This window comes from Abramis brama (genome assembly GCF_963993115.1).
Source record: "Abramis brama genome assembly, chromosome: 22".
NCBI lineage: Eukaryota > Metazoa > Chordata > Actinopteri > Cypriniformes > Leuciscidae > Abramis > Abramis brama.
Window position 1 is genome coordinate 1,532,604 of NC_139984.1, and position 27,309 is coordinate 1,559,912.

Sequence of the window (27,309 nt, forward strand, 5' to 3'; positions counted from 1 at the left end):
CCTGCACAGCAACATAACACTACTTCCATGAACATCTGCTGTCACACAAGACTAGAAAACATGTCTTTCATTGAACACTTTAAGGGTGGGTGCACCGTTCCCAGAAGTACTGCAATACCGGGTCGATGCGTGGAGTGGACGGAGCAAGCCCCTGTTCCATCTCCCAGTTCCAAAAATCAATTTAATATATGGTGCCCGGGTAGGGCACGTATCAGATATTAAACTGATAAGAACAGATTTTTCTTTCGAAAAAAGTTTATTGTCACATTTTCATTCCATTCTTACATTTTTTCCTTTTTTTTTTTTTTAAACGTTACACATGTCTTTTAAATAAAATAATGACACAATTAACAATTAAAAATCAGTTTTGTGTGGTGTGTCGTGTAAAAGTCCATGTGTGAAATAAAAATTGGTTGTAAAAGAAAAGTAAAATGAATGACAATAAATAGAAATAAAAATATAAAACAATAAAAACATGCCAACTAAAACATCATTTCTTGTACAGGATCGCGGGTGAGTCCCTATCAAGTTTGTCCATTCACTCCAGGTCTCCAAAACAGGCTCCGGACTCCCCGCTTCCGGTGCCCAGCGGAGATCCCCTCTCCTCCGGCCCGCTGGCCCGCTGTTCCCGTAGCCGGTGTGGTGAGGGTGCATCTACGGGCGGCCAGGGTCGGTGGCGGCCGGGACCTTTTCTGTGCGGCCTGGCCCCCCCATCCGAATAACGACGTGCGGCCCACCCTGCAGCGTTGATGTTGTTTTCTGCTCGCACGCGTGGAGGGGGACCGTCACGCGTTTCCCCACCAGCAGGTTTCGGGTGGCCCAGATGGCATCCTTGATGTGGTTGAGGGTGAGCCAGAGCGAGGTAAATTGTTGTGCTGTTAGCTCCTTCAAGCCCTGACTCACCCCCAGGATGGCGAGCTTGTAATCCACCTGGGCTCTACCCGCTGGCAGGCACGGGAAAACCAGGGGGCCGGTCTTGGCCCACAGGTCCCGCGCAGCGCCGCACTCCCAGAGCAGATGGTAAACGGTCTCCGGGGAACCACATCCGGACCGTGGGCAGATGGAGTTTTTGGCCATGCCTCTGGAGTGCATGACCGCCCTGACCGGGAGGATCTCGTGAGCCACCATCCACGACAAGTCCTTAAGCCTGTTCTGGAGAGCTGGGTGGGCTGCGTTCCTCCAAACGTCTTTGGCCTCACCTAGTGTGAGGCCTGGAATCGGACTCACCGGTTCGCGATCCTGCACAAGAGAGATTAGACACTTGTGGTTAGTTAAAACTGTGACATCTTGATTCTCTAAAAGGTATTTCTTTAAAAATTTCTTGATAAAACAATACTCTTTGGGCAAGTTAAAAGACACTGGACATTTAAGATCAACCGGTAAAATTTTCAAATATCTTAGGTACGACCCCATCCAGAATCGTGTCATGGCTGCAGTCTTGTTTTCTCTGGATGGGGTCATTGCATATTTAATATGGAGGGCGGTGAAGCGGCTGCCTAAAAACAGGTGGGGGTCTGGGAGGCCTTTCCCGCCGTTCTCTGTTTTCTTCTTTACAACGTCTCTTTTGAGTCGCTCCCACTTGGACCCCCACAGGAAATAAAACACTGCCCTCTCCAGGTTGATGAGGAAACTTCGTGGTGGACTAAAAACAGAACAGACAAGTAAAATCAGTGGTAAAATCACAGCTTTGAAAATTAAAATCTTGCCTTCGTAAGTCAGTTGTCTTAGTCCCCAAAACCCGAGTCTTTGCCTAACTTTCCCTACCAAGTCAGTCCAGTTTCCTTGTCCTCCACCCTCTCTGTCAAATTTGACTCCTAAAATTTTCAAATTATTTTCTTTAAAATCCAAATCTAGTCCACCTGTGTCAACGTTCCCCCACGGCCCGAAGAGCTGGGCCTCGGACTTACTCCTATTGAGCTTAGCGCCCGAGGCCCGACCGTACCAGTCAGTCAAGTCCATTGCTCTTCGTACTGATAAAAGGTCAGTCGCTAAAAGGGTCACGTCATCCATATATAAAACACAGGTCGCCGTCAGTCCACCAGTTCCTGGGATGTCTAGTCCTTTAATCCATTTATCCCTTCTCAAGATTTGTGCCAGTGGCTCCATACAAGCCACATACAGAAGGGCAGATAAGGGACACCCCTGACGGACGCCGCTGTGGATATTTACAGCGTTGGATAAATGCCCATTAACTACAAATCTGCTGATCAGACTGTTGTACAGCAGTCCCACCCAGGCTATGAACCTCCCTGGAAACCCCATTTTATCCAGTACCTTAAAAAGGAACTGGTGCGAGATGCGGTCGAATGCTTTTTCAAAGTCTAAATTTAGGACTACAAGCCGAATGTTTCTGTCTCTCGCGTAACAGATGGCATCTCTGATCAGCACCAGGCTGTCCGTGATCTTCCTTCCGGGCACAGCGCATGCTTGATCCGGGTGGATTACGTCCGCTAAAACTGTCGACATACGTGTGGCTAAAATCTTGCTAAAAAGTTTACAGTCCACGTTTAAAAGAGTGATGGGTCGCCAGTTTTTTAAGTCAGTCTTGTCTCCTTTCTTATGTAAAAGTGAAACTATCCCTATTCTAAAGCTGTCAGGAAGTCTTTCAAGAGTTTCAAATTCTTTAAAAACAGTCAGTAAGTCGAAAGCTAAAATATCCCAAAAGGTTAAATAAAACTCCAGAGGAAGTCCATCTGTACCAGGGGACTTTCCTCGTTTAAAACTTTTAAGAGCTTTATGAATTTCTAAAATGGTAAAATCTTGAGATAAAATTGTACATTCACTATCAACTTTCTTTTCTAAAAACTCTAAAACTTCCCTTAGCGTGTCATTATGAACTTCTTTTGTGTTATATAGGTTTTCATAAAATACTTCAGTTTCCTTTAAAATTTCTTTTGTAGTGTTAACCTCCCTTCCTCCGCTTTTCAGACCGGTGATAGCCCCACCCCGTGAAATAATCTTTTTAAAAAAATATCTGGTACACCTTTCACCTTCCTCTATATCCCTCTCCCTGCTCCTTAAAATGACACCTTTGCTTTGACTTTCGGATAAAACTGACATTTCTTGCTTTATTTCTTTAATTTCTTCACTGAAATCAATCCCATCATTTAAAAGATTAAAATACCTCTGCAGTCGTTTTTGCAGCCCCATCATGCGTCGATTTAAACTATTCTTTTTATTTTTCCCTATCTTTCTAAAATACTGTCTCGTCCGTTCCTTTACCATCTCCCACCACTGTGCACGTGAGTCGTAAAAGTCCTGGAGGGTCTGCCATTGGCTGAACTGCTCCCTATACTCCTCAACCACTTCCTCATCCTCTAACAGGGAGCAGTTCAGCTTCCACAGCCCTCCCCCTACAGTCACACCCGTGGGTAGTGAAAGGGTGCAGGAGAGCATCATGTGATCAGAAAAGAAGAGGGGGGTCAATGTAGCATCGGTCGGCGGGCAGTCCCTTGTAAAAACATAGTCAATTCGAGAGGCTCTGGCGCCGTCACCACTGTACCAGGTGAAGCCCTCCTCTCTTTGATGCATTGTTTTAAAGCAGTCAACTAACTTAAAATCTTTGACTATATTTTGTAATAAAACCGATGTCTTGTCGACCTTAAAATCCTCTCCTACCCTCTTTCTGTCCTTTCTTGATAAAACACAATTAAAATCCCCTGCTACCACTAGGGGAGCCCTACCTAACATGTGGGGCTGCAGGTCTTCTAAAAGCTCATACCTGTTGTTTTTACCTGTAAAACCATACACATTTAAAATGTTAAAATCCTTACCTAAAAAAGTCAGATTAGCTAAAATTGCCCGCCCATCCCTCACCACAGTGCTGCCCTTCACCAAAACATGGGGATTTTTTATTAAAATAGCAACACCGTCATTTTTGTTAAAATTGGACCCGCTCCAGATGGAAAGTCCTGGGGTCCAAATCTCCTCCCACTTCCTGTAATTTGTTAAAAAAGGCAGACCACATTCTTGTAATAAAAACACATCTGACTTAAAGGATTTTAAAAGGGATAACACGCTCTGTGCTCGTATGTTGCTCTTCACACTTCTCACATTGATTGTGGAGATAGTGAGAGCCATGAGCAGTATGGTTAAAAGGGTATGAGACATTTAAAAGCAACCAAGTGACTACAGAGATATAATTAAAATCATGTTACATCTTGTTGCACTTGCCTTTCCTTTTCCCCAGGAAACCTGGGATCAGGGGGGCAAGTGCTTGACGCGTCAGGGCTCGCAGAGAAAACCTCTTGCGACTCCTTTGGCGACGATGTTCTCAGCTTAAAATGCAGAAAAGAGACTTCATTTGGAGATTCTGCGGGCCACATACGGTCTAGATCTTCCGTGGGGGAACTATCTAGCCGATGCGCTACCCGCAGCTTTTTCTCCTCTGTTTGAACCAGAGGAGATCTCGCAGTTCTTTTCTGCACCTGAGCATTGGGGAGCGAACAATCTGTTTCGCTCCCACTAGTGGACTCACTAACCTCAGACACGGTTACTAGGGAGGAAGCCATTTCCTCCTCTTCATCCTCCATACTATCTTCTTTTTCAATATCATTTTGAGGATTGGCTTCCTCCCCCTCACCAACTGCCAGAATTGACTCCGCCCCTGTGGCCGCCCCACTTCCTCCTTCCTGTCCATTCCCTGAGGCTGGCTGGGGGTTTGAATTTCCCGCCAAAACCTCAGGGCCCGCCTCTTCAATTGTTTGTTCTTTTGGTGGGGCGGCCATTTTGTTGCTTTTTAATTTGTTGGCAAAACTTTTAGGGCAGTCTCTGTAGAGATGGGATGATTCTCCACAGAGGTTGCACTTTCTGCCATTTTGGCACTCTTCAAAAATGTGCCCAATTTCTCTGCACTTCCTACACACTACTTCTTGGCATGCCTCGGCGAGATGTCCAAGTTTGCCACACTTGCGGCATAGCTTGGGCATCCCTTGGTAATGGATGTAGCCTCTATTCTCTCCCAACACAATCATTGAAGGTATTTGACTCAGGCCATGGTAGCTGTTGGGATCTGCCCATTGTTTAATGGGCACTCTCCACGCACAGCTCCAGATACCGTCTTCATCTAAAACCTTGACTGGTTGTCCACGAATAGAGCAATATCTTGCCAACCATACAGCAATGTCATCTCCACTTACTGTTTCATTAAACATTCTGACAATCACAACTTTAAGTGAATTATCAGTCAGTTTTTCCACAGTGAACATGGAGAAATTGGCTTTACACATTTCAAACCGAGTCCAAAAAGTACTTAGCAAGGAAGCCGAAGCAAAGCTTACATCAAAGCCATGATTCAGGGGCAGAGTCAACAGGCAGTTTATGTCCACAACTTTAAAACCAAGAGTCTGTTGGATGCACTTCCTAGAAAAATCCAGTCTGGACATGGCCAGGAGAGTGCCATCCTCTTTTGCTTTAAATTTAAAACGCACGCTGTGGTGCCTCCTCACGCCGGCACGAGCAGCCGACATGTTGAAGGCACCACCAGCCTGCTGCGGCTAAAACCCAACAATAAATATACAATAAATAAATTAAAACCTGCCTACCTTAAAAGAAGATTCCTCGCAGAAACGAGTCGTCACTTAAAAGCCGCTTGTCGATGTACCTCCTGAAGGATGAGGGTCCCGTGTGACAAGCAACACACGAGACCAAAAGGTCCCACAAGAGGCGATCGCTGTCACGTAACTTCTGACCAGACCACTTGATCTTAGCCAAAAGGCCGAGAAGCGATGACACAATGACGCCGAGGCGGGGGAGCCGGCAAAGGCCACGCCCACCTGGGCCGCGGCGAGAGAGGGCCTAAGGTCGCCGAGGGACAAGCTCACCGAAAATGGACCACAACAGAGTGCACAACGCGAGACACACTTTGGAGTGCAACCAGGGATTTTGGATGATTCATCATATCATCATGGTTCCAAAGCACGAAATGGCTCGTAACTCCTAAACCGTCGGTCGCAGACCCAAGTGTCTCACATCACCGGAATCCTTGGCTCGGGCCGAACGAGACGCACGCCTCGGATCGGGGGGTCGCGCTGGCGAGATTTTCGGGTATTTGGGATTTTCTGAAAAACCTACTTTTGCACAGTAGTCCTGGGTTGTTTGCCCAATCTGACCCAAACCGGTGCAGAAAGATTCTCTGGAGTCTGACTGCCAACAGCGACCGGAAAAAAAGCGGGAATTTCGATTCCCTTCGGCGACGGGACGCCAAAACGTTGGCAGTGGGCGAGGCCGGCTTTACTTAAATGGCTATAACTCTCCGACGATTGTCAAAGAGACAATTACAGCCAAGTCGGTACACCTGTGCACGGGCTCAGCCTGTGGTCACGTGAAAAGGGATGTGGCGACTGGCCACCTGTAAACAGAAAAAAAAAACGACTGTGTATCACGTGATTTTTCACACGTGCACAAGGTATTCATACCACACGATAGAACTCCTCATTCTGAACAACTTTGGACCACTGCTGTCAATCAAAGCGTTCGTTAAATACTGGAGATTATTTGAAGAATGAAAAAAAAAAAAAAACCCCCCCCCCCCAAAAACCAACAAGCCTACTTTCGCAGATTGGTCCCATCAGAAGAAGAAAACAATAAAATAAAATAAAAACAAGTGGAGCTTTAACAATCTGCTCTTCTAACCAGTGCGTGTCCAGGGGAGAGCGCGAACGCAGTCCCCCACTACCATAAATTATGCAGTCGAGATTCCCACATTTGGGGAATTCGCAGGGGTCAGCACAACCGGAGTGCAATGGCCGAGCCTCGCCCTGGGTGAACCACCTTCCTGATCATGGTGTCTCCCCTGCCAGGTAAGTATGAATTCCCAGGCCTCCAGTCAGAGGCACCCTGTCCCTCCTCGCATTCCTCACCAACGGTTAGTAAAAGACTCCAAGAGATAAGAGAGACGTCAAAAATGTGCAGTGACGGGCTTCTTTTCTTTTTCTTTTTTTTTTTTGTTGCTTTCACGCCCTTTTTTTTTTTTTTGCTTTCACGCCCCTTTTTTTTTTTTTTTGCTTTCTACCTTTACCAGCATTGTATATGATCACCTGCGACACCCCTGCACAGCAACATAACACTACTTCCATGAACATCTGCTGTCACACAAGACTAGAAAACATGTCTTTCATTGAACACTTTAAGGGTGGGTGCACCGTTCCCAGAAGTACTGCAATACCGGGTCGATGCGTGGAGTGGACGGAGCAAGCCCCTGTTCCATCTCCCAGTTCCAAAAATCAATTTAATATATGGTGCCCGGGTAGGGCACGTATCAGATATTAAACTGATAAGAACAGATACTACACTTGATCTTAGCCAAAAGGCCGAGAAGCGATGACACAATGACGCCGAGGCGGGGGAGCCGGCAAAGGCCACGCCCACCTGGGCCGCGGCGAGAGAGGGCCTAAGGTCGCCGAGGGACAAGCTCACCGAAAATGGACCACAACAGAGTGCACAACGCGAGACACACTTTGGAGTGCAACCAGGGATTTTGGATGATTCATCATATCATCATGGTTCCAAAGCACGAAATGGCTCGTAACTCCTAAACCGTCGGTCGCAGACCCAAGTGTCTCACATCACCGGAATCCTTGGCTCGGGCCGAACGAGACGCACGCCTCGGATCGGGGGGTCGCGCTGGCGAGATTTTCGGGTATTTGGGATTTTCTGAAAAACCTACTTTTGCACAGTAGTCCTGGGTTGTTTGCCCAATCTGACCCAAACCGGTGCAGAAAGATTCTCTGGAGTCTGACTGCCAACAGCGACCGGAAAAAAAGCGGGAATTTCGATTCCCTTCGGCGACGGGACGCCAAAACGTTGGCAGTGGGCGAGGCCGGCTTTACTTAAATGGCTATAACTCTCCGACGATTGTCAAAGAGACAATTACAGCCAAGTCGGTACACCTGTGCACGGGCTCAGCCTGTGGTCACGTGAAAAGGGATGTGGCGACTGGCCACCTGTAAACAGAAAAAAAAAACGACTGTGTATCACGTGATTTTTCACACGTGCACAAGGTATTCATACCACACGATAGAACTCCTCATTCTGAACAACTTTGGACCACTGCTGTCAATCAAAGCGTTCGTTAAATACTGGAGATTATTTGAAGAATGAAAAAAAAAAAAAAAAACCCCCCCCCCAAAAACCAACAAGCCTACTTTCGCAGATTGGTCCCATCAGAAGAAGAAAACAATAAAATAAAATAAAAACAAGTGGAGCTTTAACAATCTGCTCTTCTAACCAGTGCGTGTCCAGGGGAGAGCGCGAACGCAGTCCCCCACTACCATAAATTATGCAGTCGAGATTCCCACATTTGGGGAATTCGCAGGGGTCAGCACAACCGGAGTGCAATGGCCGAGCCTCGCCCTGGGTGAACCACCTTCCTGATCATGGTGTCTCCCCTGCCAGGTAAGTATGAATTCCCAGGCCTCCAGTCAGAGGCACCCTGTCCCTCCTCGCATTCCTCACCAACGGTTAGTAAAAGACTCCAAGAGATAAGAGAGACGTCAAAAATGTGCAGTGACGGGCTTCTTTTCTTTTTCTTTTTTTTTTTTGTTGCTTTCACGCCCTTTTTTTTTTTTTTGCTTTCACGCCCCTTTTTTTTTTTTTTTGCTTTCTACCTTTACCAGCATTGTATATGATCACCTGCGACACCCCTGCACAGCAACATAACACTACTTCCATGAACATCTGCTGTCACACAAGACTAGAAAACATGTCTTTCATTGAACACTTTAAGGGTGGGTGCACCGTTCCCAGAAGTACTGCAATACCGGGTCGATGCGTGGAGTGGACGGAGCAAGCCCCTGTTCCATCTCCCAGTTCCAAAAATCAATTTAATATATGGTGCCCGGGTAGGGCACGTATCAGATATTAAACTGATAAGAACAGATACTACACTTGATCTTAGCCAAAAGGCCGAGAAGCGATGACACAATGACGCCGAGGCGGGGGAGCCGGCAAAGGCCACGCCCACCTGGGCCGCGGCGAGAGAGGGCCTAAGGTCGCCGAGGGACAAGCTCACCGAAAATGGACCACAACAGAGTGCACAACGCGAGACACACTTTGGAGTGCAACCAGGGATTTTGGATGATTCATCATATCATCATGGTTCCAAAGCACGAAATGGCTCGTAACTCCTAAACCGTCGGTCGCAGACCCAAGTGTCTCACATCACCGGAATCCTTGGCTCGGGCCGAACGAGACGCACGCCTCGGATCGGGGGGTCGCGCTGGCGAGATTTTCGGGTATTTGGGATTTTCTGAAAAACCTACTTTTGCACAGTAGTCCTGGGTTGTTTGCCCAATCTGACCCAAACCGGTGCAGAAAGATTCTCTGGAGTCTGACTGCCAACAGCGACCGGAAAAAAAGCGGGAATTTCGATTCCCTTCGGCGACGGGACGCCAAAACGTTGGCAGTGGGCGAGGCCGGCTTTACTTAAATGGCTATAACTCTCCGACGATTGTCAAAGAGACAATTACAGCCAAGTCGGTACACCTGTGCACGGGCTCAGCCTGTGGTCACGTGAAAAGGGATGTGGCGACTGGCCACCTGTAAACAGAAAAAAAAAACGACTGTGTATCACGTGATTTTTCACACGTGCACAAGGTATTCATACCACACGATAGAACTCCTCATTCTGAACAACTTTGGACCACTGCTGTCAATCAAAGCGTTCGTTAAATACTGGAGATTATTTGAAGAATGAAAAAAAAAAAAAAAACCCCCCCCCCCAAAAACCAACAAGCCTACTTTCGCAGATTGGTCCCATCAGAAGAAGAAAACAATAAAATAAAATAAAAACAAGTGGAGCTTTAACAATCTGCTCTTCTAACCAGTGCGTGTCCAGGGGAGAGCGCGAACGCAGTCCCCCACTACCATAAATTATGCAGTCGAGATTCCCACATTTGGGGAATTCGCAGGGGTCAGCACAACCGGAGTGCAATGGCCGAGCCTCGCCCTGGGTGAACCACCTTCCTGATCATGGTGTCTCCCCTGCCAGGTAAGTATGAATTCCCAGGCCTCCAGTCAGAGGCACCCTGTCCCTCCTCGCATTCCTCACCAACGGTTAGTAAAAGACTCCAAGAGATAAGAGAGACGTCAAAAATGTGCAGTGACGGGCTTCTTTTCTTTTTCTTTTTTTTTTTTGTTGCTTTCACGCCCTTTTTTTTTTTGTTGCTTTCACGCCCCTTTTTTTTTTTTTTTGCTTTCTACCTTTACCAGCATTGTATATGATCACCTGCGACACCCCTGCACAGCAACATAACACTACTTCCATGAACATCTGCTGTCACACAAGACTAGAAAACATGTCTTTCATTGAACACTTTAAGGGTGGGTGCACCGTTCCCAGAAGTACTGCAATACCGGGTCGATGCGTGGAGTGGACGGAGCAAGCCCCTGTTCCATCTCCCAGTTCCAAAAATCAATTTAATATATGGTGCCCGGGTAGGGCACGTATCAGATATTAAACTGATAAGAACAGATACTACACTTGATCTTAGCCAAAAGGCCGAGAAGCGATGACACAATGACGCCGAGGCGGGGGAGCCGGCAAAGGCCACGCCCACCTGGGCCGCGGCGAGAGAGGGCCTAAGGTCGCCGAGGGACAAGCTCACCGAAAATGGACCACAACAGAGTGCACAACGCGAGACACACTTTGGAGTGCAACCAGGGATTTTGGATGATTCATCATATCATCATGGTTCCAAAGCACGAAATGGCTCGTAACTCCTAAACCGTCGGTCGCAGACCCAAGTGTCTCACATCACCGGAATCCTTGGCTCGGGCCGAACGAGACGCACGCCTCGGATCGGGGGGTCGCGCTGGCGAGATTTTCGGGTATTTGGGATTTTCTGAAAAACCTACTTTTGCACAGTAGTCCTGGGTTGTTTGCCCAATCTGACCCAAACCGGTGCAGAAAGATTCTCTGGAGTCTGACTGCCAACAGCGACCGGAAAAAAAGCGGGAATTTCGATTCCCTTCGGCGACGGGACGCCAAAACGTTGGCAGTGGGCGAGGCCGGCTTTACTTAAATGGCTATAACTCTCCGACGATTGTCAAAGAGACAATTACAGCCAAGTCGGTACACCTGTGCACGGGCTCAGCCTGTGGTCACGTGAAAAGGGATGTGGCGACTGGCCACCTGTAAACAGAAAAAAAAAACGACTGTGTATCACGTGATTTTTCACACGTGCACAAGGTATTCATACCACACGATAGAACTCCTCATTCTGAACAACTTTGGACCACTGCTGTCAATCAAAGCGTTCGTTAAATACTGGAGATTATTTGAAGAATGAAAAAAAAAAAAAAAACCCCCCCCCCCAAAAACCAACAAGCCTACTTTCGCAGATTGGTCCCATCAGAAGAAGAAAACAATAAAATAAAATAAAAACAAGTGGAGCTTTAACAATCTGCTCTTCTAACCAGTGCGTGTCCAGGGGAGAGCGCGAACGCAGTCCCCCACTACCATAAATTATGCAGTCGAGATTCCCACATTTGGGGAATTCGCAGGGGTCAGCACAACCGGAGTGCAATGGCCGAGCCTCGCCCTGGGTGAACCACCTTCCTGATCATGGTGTCTCCCCTGCCAGGTAAGTATGAATTCCCAGGCCTCCAGTCAGAGGCACCCTGTCCCTCCTCGCATTCCTCACCAACGGTTAGTAAAAGACTCCAAGAGATAAGAGAGACGTCAAAAATGTGCAGTGACGGGCTTCTTTTCTTTTTCTTTTTTTTTTTTGTTGCTTTCACGCCCTTTTTTTTTTTGTTGCTTTCACGCCCCTTTTTTTTTTTTTTTGCTTTCTACCTTTACCAGCATTGTATATGATCACCTGCGACACCCCTGCACAGCAACATAACACTACTTCCATGAACATCTGCTGTCACACAAGACTAGAAAACATGTCTTTCATTGAACACTTTAAGGGTGGGTGCACCGTTCCCAGAAGTACTGCAATACCGGGTCGATGCGTGGAGTGGACGGAGCAAGCCCCTGTTCCATCTCCCAGTTCCAAAAATCAATTTAATATATGGTGCCCGGGTAGGGCACGTATCAGATATTAAACTGATAAGAACAGATACTACACTTGATCTTAGCCAAAAGGCCGAGAAGCGATGACACAATGACGCCGAGGCGGGGGAGCCGGCAAAGGCCATGCCCACCTGGGCCGCGGCGAGAGAGGGCCTAAGGTCGCCGAGGGACAAGCTCACCGAAAATGGACCACAACAGAGTGCACAACGCGAGACACACTTTGGAGTGCAACCAGGGATTTTGGATGATTCATCATATCATCATGGTTCCAAAGCACGAAATGGCTCGTAACTCCTAAACCGTCGGTCGCAGACCCAAGTGTCTCACATCACCGGAATCCTTGGCTCGGGCCGAACGAGACGCACGCCTCGGATCGGGGGGTCGCGCTGGCGAGATTTTCGGGTATTTGGGATTTTCTGAAAAACCTACTTTTGCACAGTAGTCCTGGGTTGTTTGCCCAATCTGACCCAAACCGGTGCAGAAAGATTCTCTGGAGTCTGACTGCCAACAGCGACCGGAAAAAAAGCGGGAATTTCGATTCCCTTCGGCGACGGGACGCCAAAACGTTGGCAGTGGGCGAGGCCGGCTTTACTTAAATGGCTATAACTCTCCGACGATTGTCAAAGAGACAATTACAGCCAAGTCGGTACACCTGTGCACGGGCTCAGCCTGTGGTCACGTGAAAAGGGATGTGGCGACTGGCCACCTGTAAACAGAAAAAAAAAACGACTGTGTATCACGTGATTTTTCACACGTGCACAAGGTATTCATACCACACGATAGAACTCCTCATTCTGAACAACTTTGGACCACTGCTGTCAATCAAAGCGTTCGTTAAATACTGGAGATTATTTGAAGAATGAAAAAAAAAAAAAAACCCCCCCCCCCCAAAAACCAACAAGCCTACTTTCGCAGATTGGTCCCATCAGAAGAAGAAAACAATAAAATAAAATAAAAACAAGTGGAGCTTTAACAATCTGCTCTTCTAACCAGTGCGTGTCCAGGGGAGAGCGCGAACGCAGTCCCCCACTACCATAAATTATGCAGTCGAGATTCCCACATTTGGGGAATTCGCAGGGGTCAGCACAACCGGAGTGCAATGGCCGAGCCTCGCCCTGGGTGAACCACCTTCCTGATCATGGTGTCTCCCCTGCCAGGTAAGTATGAATTCCCAGGCCTCCAGTCAGAGGCACCCTGTCCCTCCTCGCATTCCTCACCAACGGTTAGTAAAAGACTCCAAGAGATAAGAGAGACGTCAAAAATGTGCAGTGACGGGCTTCTTTTCTTTTTCTTTTTTTTTTTTGTTGCTTTCACGCCCTTTTTTTTTTTTTTGCTTTCACGCCCCTTTTTTTTTTTTTTTGCTTTCTACCTTTACCAGCATTGTATATGATCACCTGCGACACCCCTGCACAGCAACATAACACTACTTCCATGAACATCTGCTGTCACACAAGACTAGAAAACATGTCTTTCATTGAACACTTTAAGGGTGGGTGCACCGTTCCCAGAAGTACTGCAATACCGGGTCGATGCGTGGAGTGGACGGAGCAAGCCCCTGTTCCATCTCCCAGTTCCAAAAATCAATTTAATATATGGTGCCCGGGTAGGGCACGTATCAGATATTAAACTGATAAGAACAGATACTACACTTGATCTTAGCCAAAAGGCCGAGAAGCGATGACACAATGACGCCGAGGCGGGGGAGCCGGCAAAGGCCACGCCCACCTGGGCCGCGGCGAGAGAGGGCCTAAGGTCGCCGAGGGACAAGCTCACCGAAAATGGACCACAACAGAGTGCACAACGCGAGACACACTTTGGAGTGCAACCAGGGATTTTGGATGATTCATCATATCATCATGGTTCCAAAGCACGAAATGGCTCGTAACTCCTAAACCGTCGGTCGCAGACCCAAGTGTCTCACATCACCGGAATCCTTGGCTCGGGCCGAACGAGACGCACGCCTCGGATCGGGGGGTCGCGCTGGCGAGATTTTCGGGTATTTGGGATTTTCTGAAAAACCTACTTTTGCACAGTAGTCCTGGGTTGTTTGCCCAATCTGACCCAAACCGGTGCAGAAAGATTCTCTGGAGTCTGACTGCCAACAGCGACCGGAAAAAAAGCGGGAATTTCGATTCCCTTCGGCGACGGGACGCCAAAACGTTGGCAGTGGGCGAGGCCGGCTTTACTTAAATGGCTATAACTCTCCGACGATTGTCAAAGAGACAATTACAGCCAAGTCGGTACACCTGTGCACGGGCTCAGCCTGTGGTCACGTGAAAAGGGATGTGGCGACTGGCCACCTGTAAACAGAAAAAAAAAACGACTGTGTATCACGTGATTTTTCACACGTGCACAAGGTATTCATACCACACGATAGAACTCCTCATTCTGAACAACTTTGGACCACTGCTGTCAATCAAAGCGTTCGTTAAATACTGGAGATTATTTGAAGAATGAAAAAAAAAAAAAAACCCCCCCCCCCCAAAAACCAACAAGCCTACTTTCGCAGATTGGTCCCATCAGAAGAAGAAAACAATAAAATAAAATAAAAACAAGTGGAGCTTTAACAATCTGCTCTTCTAACCAGTGCGTGTCCAGGGGAGAGCGCGAACGCAGTCCCCCACTAACATAAATTATGCAGTCGAGATTCCCACATTTGGGGAATTCGCAGGGGTCAGCACAACCGGAGTGCAATGGCCGAGCCTCGCCCTGGGTGAACCACCTTCCTGATCATGGTGTCTCCCCTGCCAGGTAAGTATGAATTCCCAGGCCTCCAGTCAGAGGCACCCTGTCCCTCCTCGCATTCCTCACCAACGGTTAGTAAAAGACTCCAAGAGATAAGAGAGACGTCAAAAATGTGCAGTGACGGGCTTCTTTTCTTTTTCTTTTTTTTTTTTGTTGCTTTCACGCCCTTTTTTTTTTTTTTGCTTTCACGCCCCTTTTTTTTTTTTTTTGCTTTCTACCTTTACCAGCATTGTATATGATCACCTGCGACACCCCTGCACAGCAACATAACACTACTTCCATGAACATCTGCTGTCACACAAGACTAGAAAACATGTCTTTCATTGAACACTTTAAGGGTGGGTGCACCGTTCCCAGAAGTACTGCAATACCGGGTCGATGCGTGGAGTGGACGGAGCAAGCCCCTGTTCCATCTCCCAGTTCCAAAAATCAATTTAATATATGGTGCCCGGGTAGGGCACGTATCAGATATTAAACTGATAAGAACAGATACTACACTTGATCTTAGCCAAAAGGCCGAGAAGCGATGACACAATGACGCCGAGGCGGGGGAGCCGGCAAAGGCCACGCCCACCTGGGCCGCGGCGAGAGAGGGCCTAAGGTCGCCGAGGGACAAGCTCACCGAAAATGGACCACAACAGAGTGCACAACGCGAGACACACTTTGGAGTGCAACCAGGGATTTTGGATGATTCATCATATCATCATGGTTCCAAAGCACGAAATGGCTCGTAACTCCTAAACCGTCGGTCGCAGACCCAAGTGTCTCACATCACCGGAATCCTTGGCTCGGGCCGAACGAGACGCACGCCTCGGATCGGGGGGTCGCGCTGGCGAGATTTTCGGGTATTTGGGATTTTCTGAAAAACCTACTTTTGCACAGTAGTCCTGGGTTGTTTGCCCAATCTGACCCAAACCGGTGCAGAAAGATTCTCTGGAGTCTGACTGCCAACAGCGACCGGAAAAAAAGCGGGAATTTCGATTCCCTTCGGCGACGGGACGCCAAAACGTTGGCAGTGGGCGAGGCCGGCTTTACTTAAATGGCTATAACTCTCCGACGATTGTCAAAGAGACAATTACAGCCAAGTCGGTACACCTGTGCACGGGCTCAGCCTGTGGTCACGTGAAAAGGGATGTGGCGACTGGCCACCTGTAAACAGAAAAAAAAAACGACTGTGTATCACGTGATTTTTCACACGTGCACAAGGTATTCATACCACACGATAGAACTCCTCATTCTGAACAACTTTGGACCACTGCTGTCAATCAAAGCGTTCGTTAAATACTGGAGATTATTTGAAGAATGAAAAAAAAAAAAAACCCCCCCCCCCCCAAAAACCAACAAGCCTACTTTCGCAGATTGGTCCCATCAGAAGAAGAAAACAATAAAATAAAATAAAAACAAGTGGAGCTTTAACAATCTGCTCTTCTAACCAGTGCGTGTCCAGGGGAGAGCGCGAACGCAGTCCCCCACTACCATAAATTATGCAGTCGAGATTCCCACATTTGGGGAATTCGCAGGGGTCAGCACAACCGGAGTGCAATGGCCGAGCCTCGCCCTGGGTGAACCACCTTCCTGATCATGGTGTCTCCCCTGCCAGGTAAGTATGAATTCCCAGGCCTCCAGTCAGAGGCACCCTGTCCCTCCTCGCATTCCTCACCAACGGTTAGTAAAAGACTCCAAGAGATAAGAGAGACGTCAAAAATGTGCAGTGACGGGCTTCTTTTCTTTTTCTTTTTTTTTTTTGTTGCTTTCACGCCCTTTTTTTTTTTGTTGCTTTCACGCCCCTTTTTTTTTTTTTTTGCTTTCTACCTTTACCAGCATTGTATATGATCACCTGCGACACCCCTGCACAGCAACATAACACTACTTCCATGAACATCTGCTGTCACACAAGACTAGAAAACATGTCTTTCATTGAACACTTTAAGGGTGGGTGCACCGTTCCCAGAAGTACTGCAATACCGGGTCGATGCGTGGAGTGGACGGAGCAAGCCCCTGTTCCATCTCCCAGTTCCAAAAATCAATTTAATATATGGTGCCCGGGTAGGGCACGTATCAGATATTAAACTGATAAGAACAGATACTACACTTGATCTTAGCCAAAAGGCCGAGAAGCGATGACACAATGACGCCGAGGCGGGGGAGCCGGCAAAGGCCACGCCCACCTGGGCCGCGGCGAGAGAGGGCCTAAGGTCGCCGAGGGACAAGCTCACCGAAAATGGACCACAACAGAGTGCACAACGCGAGACACACTTTGGAGTGCAACCAGGGATTTTGGATGATTCATCATATCATCATGGTTCCAAAGCACGAAATGGCTCGTAACTCCTAAACCGTCGGTCGCAGACCCAAGTGTCTCACATCACCGGAATCCTTGGCTCGGGCCGAACGAGACGCACGCCTCGGATCGGGGGGTCGCGCTGGCGAGATTTTCGGGTATTTGGGATTTTCTGAAAAACCTACTTTTGCACAGTAGTCCTGGGTTGTTTGCCCAATCTGACCCAAACCGGTGCAGAAAGATTCTCTGGAGTCTGACTGCCAACAGCGACCGGAAAAAAAGCGGGAATTTCGATTCCCTTCGGCGACGGGACGCCAAAACGTTGGCAGTGGGCGAGGCCGGCTTTACTTAAATGGCTATAACTCTCCGACGATTGTCAAAGAGACAATTACAGCCAAGTCGGTACACCTGTGCACGGGCTCAGCCTGTGGTCACGTGAAAAGGGATGTGGCGACTGGCCACCTGTAAACAGAAAAAAAAAACGACTGTGTATCACGTGATTTTTCACACGTGCACAAGGTATTCATACCACACGATAGAACTCCTCATTCTGAACAACTTTGGACCACTGCTGTCAATCAAAGCGTTCGTTAAATACTGGAGATTATTTGAAGAATGAAAAAAAAAAAAAAACCCCCCCCCCCCAAAAACCAACAAGCCTACTTTCGCAGATTGGTCCCATCAGAAGAAGAAAACAATAAAATAAAATAAAAACAAGTGGAGCTTTAACAATCTGCTCTTCTAACCAGTGCGTGTCCAGGGGAGAGCGCGAACGCAGTCCCCCACTACCATAAATTATGCAGTCGAGATTCCCACATTTGGGGAATTCGCAGGGGTCAGCACAACCGGAGTGCAATGGCCGAGCCTCGCCCTGGGTGAACCACCTTCCTGATCATGGTGTCTCCCCTGCCAGGTAAGTATGAATTCCCAGGCCTCCAGTCAGAGGCACCCTGTCCCTCCTCGCATTCCTCACCAACGGTTAGTAAAAGACTCCAAGAGATAAGAGAGACGTCAAAAATGTGCAGTGACGGGCTTCTTTTCTTTTTCTTTTTTTTTTTTGTTGCTTTCACGCCCTTTTTTTTTTTGTTGCTTTCACGCCCCTTTTTTTTTTTTTTTGCTTTCTACCTTTACCAGCATTGTATATGATCACCTGCGACACCCCTGCACAGCAACATAACACTACTTCCATGAACATCTGCTGTCACACAAGACTAGAAAACATGTCTTTCATTGAACACTTTAAGGGTGGGTGCACCGTTCCCAGAAGTACTGCAATACCGGGTCGATGCGTGGAGTGGACGGAGCAAGCCCCTGTTCCATCTCCCAGTTCCAAAAATCAATTTAATATATGGTGCCCGGGTAGGGCACGTATCAGATATTAAACTGATAAGAACAGATTTTTCTTTCGAAAAAAGTTTATTGTCACATTTTCATTCCATTCTTACATTTTTTCCTTTTTTTCTTTTTTCTTTTTAAACGTTACACATGTCTTTAAAATAAAATAATGACACAATTAACAATTAAAAATCAGTTTTGTGTGGTGTGTCGTGTAAAAGTCCATGTGTGAAATAAAAATTGGTTGTAAAAGAAAAGTAAAATGAATGACAATAAATAGAAATAAAAATATAAAACAATAAAAACATGCCAACTAAAACATCATTTCTTGTACAGGATCGCGGGTGAGTCCCTATCAAGTTTGTCCATTCACTCCAGGTCTCCAAAACAGGCTCCGGACTCCCCGCTTCCGGTGCCCAGCGGAGATCCCCTCTCCTCCGGCCCGCTGGCCCGCTGTTCCCGTAGCCGGTGTGGTGAGGGTGCATCTACGGGCGGCCAGGGTCGGTGGCGGCCGGGACCTTTTCTGTGCGGCCTGGCCCCCCCATCCGAATAACGACGTGCGGCCCACCCTGCAGCGTTGATGTTGTTTTCTGCTCGCACGCGTGGAGGGGGACCGTCACGCGTTTCCCCACCAGCAGGTTTCGGGTGGCCCAGATGGCATCCTTGATGTGGTTGAGGGTGAGCCAGAGCGAGGTAAATTGTTGTGCTGTTAGCTCCTTCAAGCCCTGACTCACCCCCAGGATGGCGAGCTTGTAATCCACCTGGGCTCTACCCGCTGGCAGGCACGGGAAAACCAGGGGGCCGGTCTTGGCCCACAGGTCCCGCGCAGCGCCGCACTCCCAGAGCAGATGGTAAACGGTCTCCGGGGAACCACATCCGGACCGTGGGCAGATGGAGTTTTTGGCCATGCCTCTGGAGTGCATGACCGCCCTGACCGGGAGGATCTCGTGAGCCACCATCCACGACAAGTCCTTAAGCCTGTTCTGGAGAGCTGGGTGGGCTGCGTTCCTCCAAACGTCTTTGGCCTCACCTAGTGTGAGGCCTGGAATCGGACTCACCGGTTCGCGATCCTGCACAAGAGAGATTAGACACTTGTGGTTAGTTAAAACTGTGACATCTTGATTCTCTAAAAGGTATTTCTTTAAAAATTTCTTGATAAAACAATACTCTTTGGGCAAGTTAAAAGACACTGGACATTTAAGATCAACCGGTAAAATTTTCAAATATCTTAGGTACGACCCCATCCAGAATCGTGTCATGGCTGCAGTCTTGTTTTCTCTGGATGGGGTCATTGCATATTTAATATGGAGGGCGGTGAAGCGGCTGCCTAAAAACAGGTGGGGGTCTGGGAGGCCTTTCCCGCCGTTCTCTGTTTTCTTCTTTACAACGTCTCTTTTGAGTCGCTCCCACTTGGACCCCCACAGGAAATAAAACACTGCCTTCTCCAGGTTGATGAGGAAACTTCGTGGGGGACTAAAAACAGAACAGACAAGTAAAATCAGTGGTAAAATCACAGCTTTGAAAATTAAAATCTTGCCTTCGTAAGTCAGTTGTCTTAGTCCCCAAAACCCGAGTCTTTGCCTAACTTTCCCTACCAAGTCAGTCCAGTTTCCTTGTCCTCCACCCTCTCTGTCAAATTTGACTCCTAAAATTTTCAAATTATTTTCTTTAAAATCCAAATCTAGTCCACCTGTGTCAACGTTCCCCCACGGCCCGAAGAGCTGGGCCTCGGACTTACTCCTATTGAGCTTAGCGCCCGAGGCCCGACCGTACCAGTCAGTCAAGTCCATTGCTCTTCGTACTGATAAAAGGTCAGTCGCTAAAAGGGTCACGTCATCCATATATAAAACACAGGTCGCCGTCAGTCCACCAGTTCCTGGGATGTCTAGTCCTTTAATCCATTTATCCCTTCTCAAGATTTGTGCCAGTGGCTCCATACAAGCCACATACAGAAGGGCAGATAAGGGACACCCCTGACGGACGCCGCTGTGGATATTTACAGCGTTGGATAAATGCCCATTAACTACAAATCTGCTGATCAGACTGTTGTACAGCAGTCCCACCCAGGCTATGAACCTCCCTGGAAACCCCATTTTATCCAGTACCTTAAAAAGGAACTGGTGCGAGATGCGGTCGAATGCTTTTTCAAAGTCTAAATTTAGGACTACAAGCCGAATGTTTCTGTCTCTCGCGTAACAGATGGCATCTCTGATCAGCACCAGGCTGTCCGTGATCTTCCTTCCGGGCACAGCGCATGCTTGATCCGGGTGGATTACGTCCGCTAAAACTGTCGACATACGTGTGGCTAAAATCTTGCTAAAAAGTTTACAGTCCACGTTTAAAAGAGTGATGGGTCGCCAGTTTTTTAAGTCAGTCTTGTCTCCTTTCTTATGTAAAAGTGAAACTATCCCTATTCTAAAGCTGTCAGGAAGTCTTTCAAGAGTCTCAAATTCTTTAAAAACAGTCAGTAAGTCGAAAGCTAAAATATCCCAAAAGGTTAAATAAAACTCCAGAGGAAGTCCATCTGTACCAGGGGACTTTCCTCGTTTAAAACTTTTAAGAGCTTTATGAATTTCTAAAATGGTAAAATCTTGAGATAAAATTGTACATTCACTATCAACTTTCTTTTCTAAAAACTCTAAAACTTCCCTTAGCGTGTCATTATGAACTTCTTTTGTGTTATATAGGTTTTCATAAAATACTTCAGTTTCCTTTAAAATTTCTTTTGTAGTGTTAACCTCCCTTCCTCCGCTTTTCAGACCGGTGATAGCCCCACCCCGTGAAATAATCTTTTTAAAAAAATATCTGGTACACCTTTCACCTTCCTCTATATCCCTCTCCCTGCTCCTTAAAATGACACCTTTGCTTTGACTTTCGGATAAAACTGACATTTCTTGCTTTATTTCTTTAATTTCTTCACTGAAATCAATCCCATCATTTAAAAGATTAAAATACCTCTGCAGTCGTTTTTGCAGCCCCATCATGCGTCGATTTAAACTATTCTTTTTATTTTTCCCTATCTTTCTAAAATACTGTCTCGTCCGTTCCTTTACCATCTCCCACCACTGTGCACGTGAGTCGTAAAAGTCCTGGAGGGTCTGCCATTGGCTGAACTGCTCCCTATACACCTCAACCACTTCCTCATCCTCTAACAGGGAGCAGTTCAGCTTCCACAGCCCTCCCCCTACAGTCACACCCGTGGGTAGTGAAAGGGTGCAGGAGAGCATCATGTGATCAGAAAAGAAGAGGGGGGTCAATGTAGCATCGGTCGGCGGGCAGTCCCTTGTAAAAACATAGTCAATTCGAGAGGCTCTGGCGCCGTCACCACTGTACCAGGTGAAGCCCTCCTCTCTTTGATGCATTGTTTTAAAGCAGTCAACTAACTTAAAATCTTTGACTATATTTTGTAATAAAACCGATGTCTTGTCGACCTTAAAATCCTCTCCTACCCTCTTTCTGTCCTTTCTTGATAAAACACAATTAAAATCCCCTGCTACCACTAGGGGAGCCCTACCTAACATGTGGGGCTGCAGGTCTTCTAAAAGCTCATACCTGTTGTTTTTACCTGTAAAACCATACACATTTAAAATGTTAAAATCCTTACCTAAAAAAGTCAGATTAGCTAAAATTGCCCGCCCATCCCTCACCACAGTGCTGCCCTTCACCAAAACATGGGGATTTTTTATTAAAATAGCAACACCGTCATTTTTGTTAAAATTGGACCCGCTCCAGATGGAAAGTCCTGGGGTCCAAATCTCCTCCCACTTCCTGTAATTTGTTAAAAAAGGCAGACCACATTCTTGTAATAAAAACACATCTGACTTAAAGGATTTTAAAAGGGATAACACGCTCTGTGCTCGTATGTTGCTCTTCACACTTCTCACATTGATTGTGGAGATAGTGAGAGCCATGAGCAGTATGGTTAAAAGGGTATGAGACATTTAAAAGCAACCAAGTGACTACAGAGATATAATTAAAATCATGTTACATCTTGTTGCACTTGCCTTTCCTTTTCCCCAGGAAACCTGGGATCAGGGGGGCAAGTGCTTGACGCGTCAGGGCTCGCAGAGAAAACCTCTTGCGACTCCTTTGGCGACGATGTTCTCAGCTTAAAATGCAGAAAAGAGACTTCATTTGGAGATTCTGCGGGCCACATACGGTCTAGATCTTCCGTGGGGGAACTATCTAGCCGATGCGCTACCCGCAGCTTTTTCTCCTCTGTTTGAACCAGAGGAGATCTCGCAGTTCTTTTCTGCACCTGAGCATTGGGGAGCGAACAATCTGTTTCGCTCCCACTAGTGGACTCACTAACCTCAGACACGGTTACTAGGGAGGAAGCCATTTCCTCCTCTTCATCCTCCATACTATCTTCTTTTTCAATATCATTTTGAGGATTGGCTTCCTCCCCCTCACCAACTGCCAGAATTGACTCCGCCCCTGTGGCCGCCCCACTTCCTCCTTCCTGTCCATTCCCTGAGGCTGGCTGGGGGTTTGAATTTCCCGCCAAAACCTCAGGGCCCGCCTCTTCAATTGTTTGTTCTTTGGGTGGGGCGGCCATTTTGTTGCTTTTTAATTTGTTGGCAAAACTTTTAGGGCAGTCTCTGTAGAGATGGGATGATTCTCCACAGAGGTTGCACTTTCTGCCATTTTGGCACTCTTCAAAAATGTGCCCAATTTCTCTGCACTTCCTACACACTACTTCTTGGCATGCCTCGGCGAGATGTCCAAGTTTGCCACACTTGCGGCATAGCTTGGGCATCCCTTGGTAATGGATGTAGCCTCTATTCTCTCCCAACACAATCATTGAAGGTATTTGACTCAGGCCATGGTAGCTGTTGGGATCTGCCCATTGTTTAATGGGCACTCTCCACGCACAGCTCCAGATACCGTCTTCATCTAAAACCTTGACTGGTTGTCCACGAATAGAGCAATATCTTGCCAACCATACAGCAATGTCATCTCCACTTACTGTTTCATTAAACATTCTGACAATCACAACTTTAAGTGAATTATCAGTCAGTTTTTCCACAGTGAACATGGAGAAATTGGCTTTACACATTTCAAACCGAGTCCAAAAAGTACTTAGCAAGGAAGCCGAAGCAAAGCTTACATCAAAGCCATGATTCAGGGGCAGAGTCAACAGGCAGTTTATGTCCACAACTTTAAAACCAAGAGTCTGTTGGATGCACTTCCTAGAAAAATCCAGTCTGGACATGGCCAGGAGAGTGCCATCCTCTTTTGCTTTAAATTTAAAACGCACGCTGTGGTGCCTCCTCACGCCGGCACGAGCAGCCGACATGTTGAAGGCACCACCAGCCTGCTGCGGCTAAAACCCAACAATAAATATACAATAAATAAATTAAAACCTGCTTACCTTAAAAGAAGATTCCTCGCAGAAACGAGTCGTCACTTAAAAGCCGCTTGTCGATGTACCTCCTGAAGGATGAGGGTCCCGTGTGACAAGCAACACACGAGACCAAAAGGTCCCACAAGAGGCGATCGCTGTCACGTAACTTCTGACCAGACCACTTGATCTTAGCCAAAAGGCCGAGAAGCGATGACACAATGACGCCGAGGCGGGGGAGCCGGCAAAGGCCACGCCCACCTGGGCCGCGGCGAGAGAGGGCCTAAGGTCGCCGAGGGACAAGCTCACCGAAAATGGACCACAACAGAGTGCACAACGCGAGACACACTTTGGAGTGCAACCAGGGATTTTGGATGATTCATCATATCATCATGGTTCCAAAGCACGAAATGGCTCGTAACTCCTAAACCGTCGGTCGCAGACCCAAGTGTCTCACATCACCGGAATCCTTGGCTCGGGCCGAACGAGACGCACGCCTCGGATCGGGGGGTCGCGCTGGCGAGATTTTCGGGTATTTGGGATTTTCTGAAAAACCTACTTTTGCACAGTAGTCCTGGGTTGTTTGCCCAATCTGACCCAAACCGGTGCAGAAAGATTCTCTGGAGTCTGACTGCCAACAGCGACCGGAAAAAAAGCGGGAATTTCGATTCCCTTCGGCGACGGGACGCCAAAACGTTGGCAGTGGGCGAGGCCGGCTTTACTTAAATGGCTATAACTCTCCGACGATTGTCAAAGAGACAATTACAGCCAAGTCGGTACACCTGTGCACGGGCTCAGCCTGTGGTCACGTGAAAAGGGATGTGGCGACTGGCCACCTGTAAACAGAAAAAAAAAACGACTGTGTATCACGTGATTTTTCACACGTGCACAAGGTATTCATACCACACGATAGAACTCCTCATTCTGAACAACTTTGGACCACTGCTGTCAATCAAAGCGTTCGTTAAATACTGGAGATTATTTGAAGAATGAAAAAAAAAAAAAACCCCCCCCCCCCCCCCAAAAACCAACAAGCCTACTTTCGCAGATTGGTCCCATCAGAAGAAGAAAACAATAAAATAAAATAAAAACAAGTGGAGCTTTAACAATCTGCTCTTCTAACCAGTGCGTGTCCAGGGGAGAGCGCGAACGCAGTCCCCCACTACCATAAATTATGCAGTCGAGATTCCCACATTTGGGGAATTCGCAGGGGTCAGCACAACCGGAGTGCAATGGCCGAGCCTCGCCCTGGGTGAACCACCTTCCTGATCATGGTGTCTCCCCTGCCAGGTAAGTATGAATTCCCAGGCCTCCAGTCAGAGGCACCCTGTCCCTCCTCGCATTCCTCACCAACGGTTAGTAAAAGACTCCAAGAGATAAGAGAGACGTCAAAAATGTGCAGTGACGGGCTTCTTTTCTTTTTCTTTTTTTTTTTTGTTGCTTTCACGCCCTTTTTTTTTTTGTTGCTTTCACGCCCCTTTTTTTTTTTTTTTGCTTTCTACCTTTACCAGCATTGTATATGATCACCTGCGACACCCCTGCACAGCAACATAACACTACTTCCATGAACATCTGCTGTCACACAAGACTAGAAAACATGTCTTTCATTGAACACTTTAAGGGTGGGTGCACCGTTCCCAGAAGTACTGCAATACCGGGTCGATGCGTGGAGTGGACGGAGCAAGCCCCTGTTCCATCTCCCAGTTCCAAAAATCAATTTAATATATGGTGCCCGGGTAGGGCACGTATCAGATATTAAACTGATAAGAACAGATACTACACTTGATCTTAGCCAAAAGGCCGAGAAGCGATGACACAATGACGCCGAGGCGGGGGAGCCGGCAAAGGCCACGCCCACCTGGGCCGCGGCGAGAGAGGGCCTAAGGTCGCCGAGGGACAAGCTCACCGAAAATGGACCACAACAGAGTGCACAACGCGAGACACACTTTGGAGTGCAACCAGGGATTTTGGATGATTCATCATATCATCATGGTTCCAAAGCACGAAATGGCTCGTAACTCCTAAACCGTCGGTCGCAGACCCAAGTGTCTCACATCACCGGAATCCTTGGCTCGGGCCGAACGAGACGCACGCCTCGGATCGGGGGGTCGCGCTGGCGAGATTTTCGGGTATTTGGGATTTTCTGAAAAACCTACTTTTGCACAGTAGTCCTGGGTTGTTTGCCCAATCTGACCCAAACCGGTGCAGAAAGATTCTCTGGAGTCTGACTGCCAACAGCGACCGGAAAAAAAGCGGGAATTTCGATTCCCTTCGGCGACGGGACGCCAAAACGTTGGCAGTGGGCGAGGCCGGCTTTACTTAAATGGCTATAACTCTCCGACGATTGTCAAAGAGACAATTACAGCCAAGTCGGTACACCTGTGCACGGGCTCAGCCTGTGGTCACGTGAAAAGGGATGTGGCGACTGGCCACCTGTAAACAGAAAAAAAAAACGACTGTGTATCACGTGATTTTTCACACGTGCACAAGGTATTCATACCACACGATAGAACTCCTCATTCTGAACAACTTTGGACCACTGCTGTCAATCAAAGCGTTCGTTAAATACTGGAGATTATTTGAAGAATGAAAAAAAAAAAAAAACCCCCCCCCCCCAAAAACCAACAAGCCTACTTTCGCAGATTGGTCCCATCAGAAGAAGAAAACAATAAAATAAAATAAAAACAAGTGGAGCTTTAACAATCTGCTCTTCTAACCAGTGCGTGTCCAGGGGAGAGCGCGAACGCAGTCCCCCACTACCATAAATTATGCAGTCGAGATTCCCACATTTGGGGAATTCGCAGGGGTCAGCACAACCGGAGTGCAATGGCCGAGCCTCGCCCTGGGTGAACCACCTTCCTGATCATGGTGTCTCCCCTGCCAGGTAAGTATGAATTCCCAGGCCTCCAGTCAGAGGCACCCTGTCCCTCCTCGCATTCCTCACCAACGGTTAGTAAAAGACTCCAAGAGATAAGAGAGACGTCAAAAATGTGCAGTGACGGGCTTCTTTTCTTTTTCTTTTTTTTTTTTGTTGCTTTCACGCCCTTTTTTTTTTTGTTGCTTTCACGCCCCTTTTTTTTTTTTTTTGCTTTCTACCTTTACCAGCATTGTATATGATCACCTGCGACACCCCTGCACAGCAACATAACACTACTTCCATGAACATCTGCTGTCACACAAGACTAGAAAACATGTCTTTCATTGAACACTTTAAGGGTGGGTGCACCGTTCCCAGAAGTACTGCAATACCGGGTCGATGCGTGGAGTGGACGGAGCAAGCCCCTGTTCCATCTCCCAGTTCCAAAAATCAATTTAATATATGGTGCCCGGGTAGGGCACGTATCAGATATTAAACTGATAAGAACAGATTTTTCTTTCGAAAAAAGTTTATTGTCACATTTTCATTCCATTCTTACATTTTTTCCTTTTTTTCTTTTTTCTTTTTAAACGTTACACATGTCTTTAAAATAAAATAATGACACAATTAACAATTAAAAATCAGTTTTGTGTGGTGTGTCGTGTAAAAGTCCATGTGTGAAATAAAAATTGGTTGTAAAAGAAAAGTAAAATGAATGACAATAAATA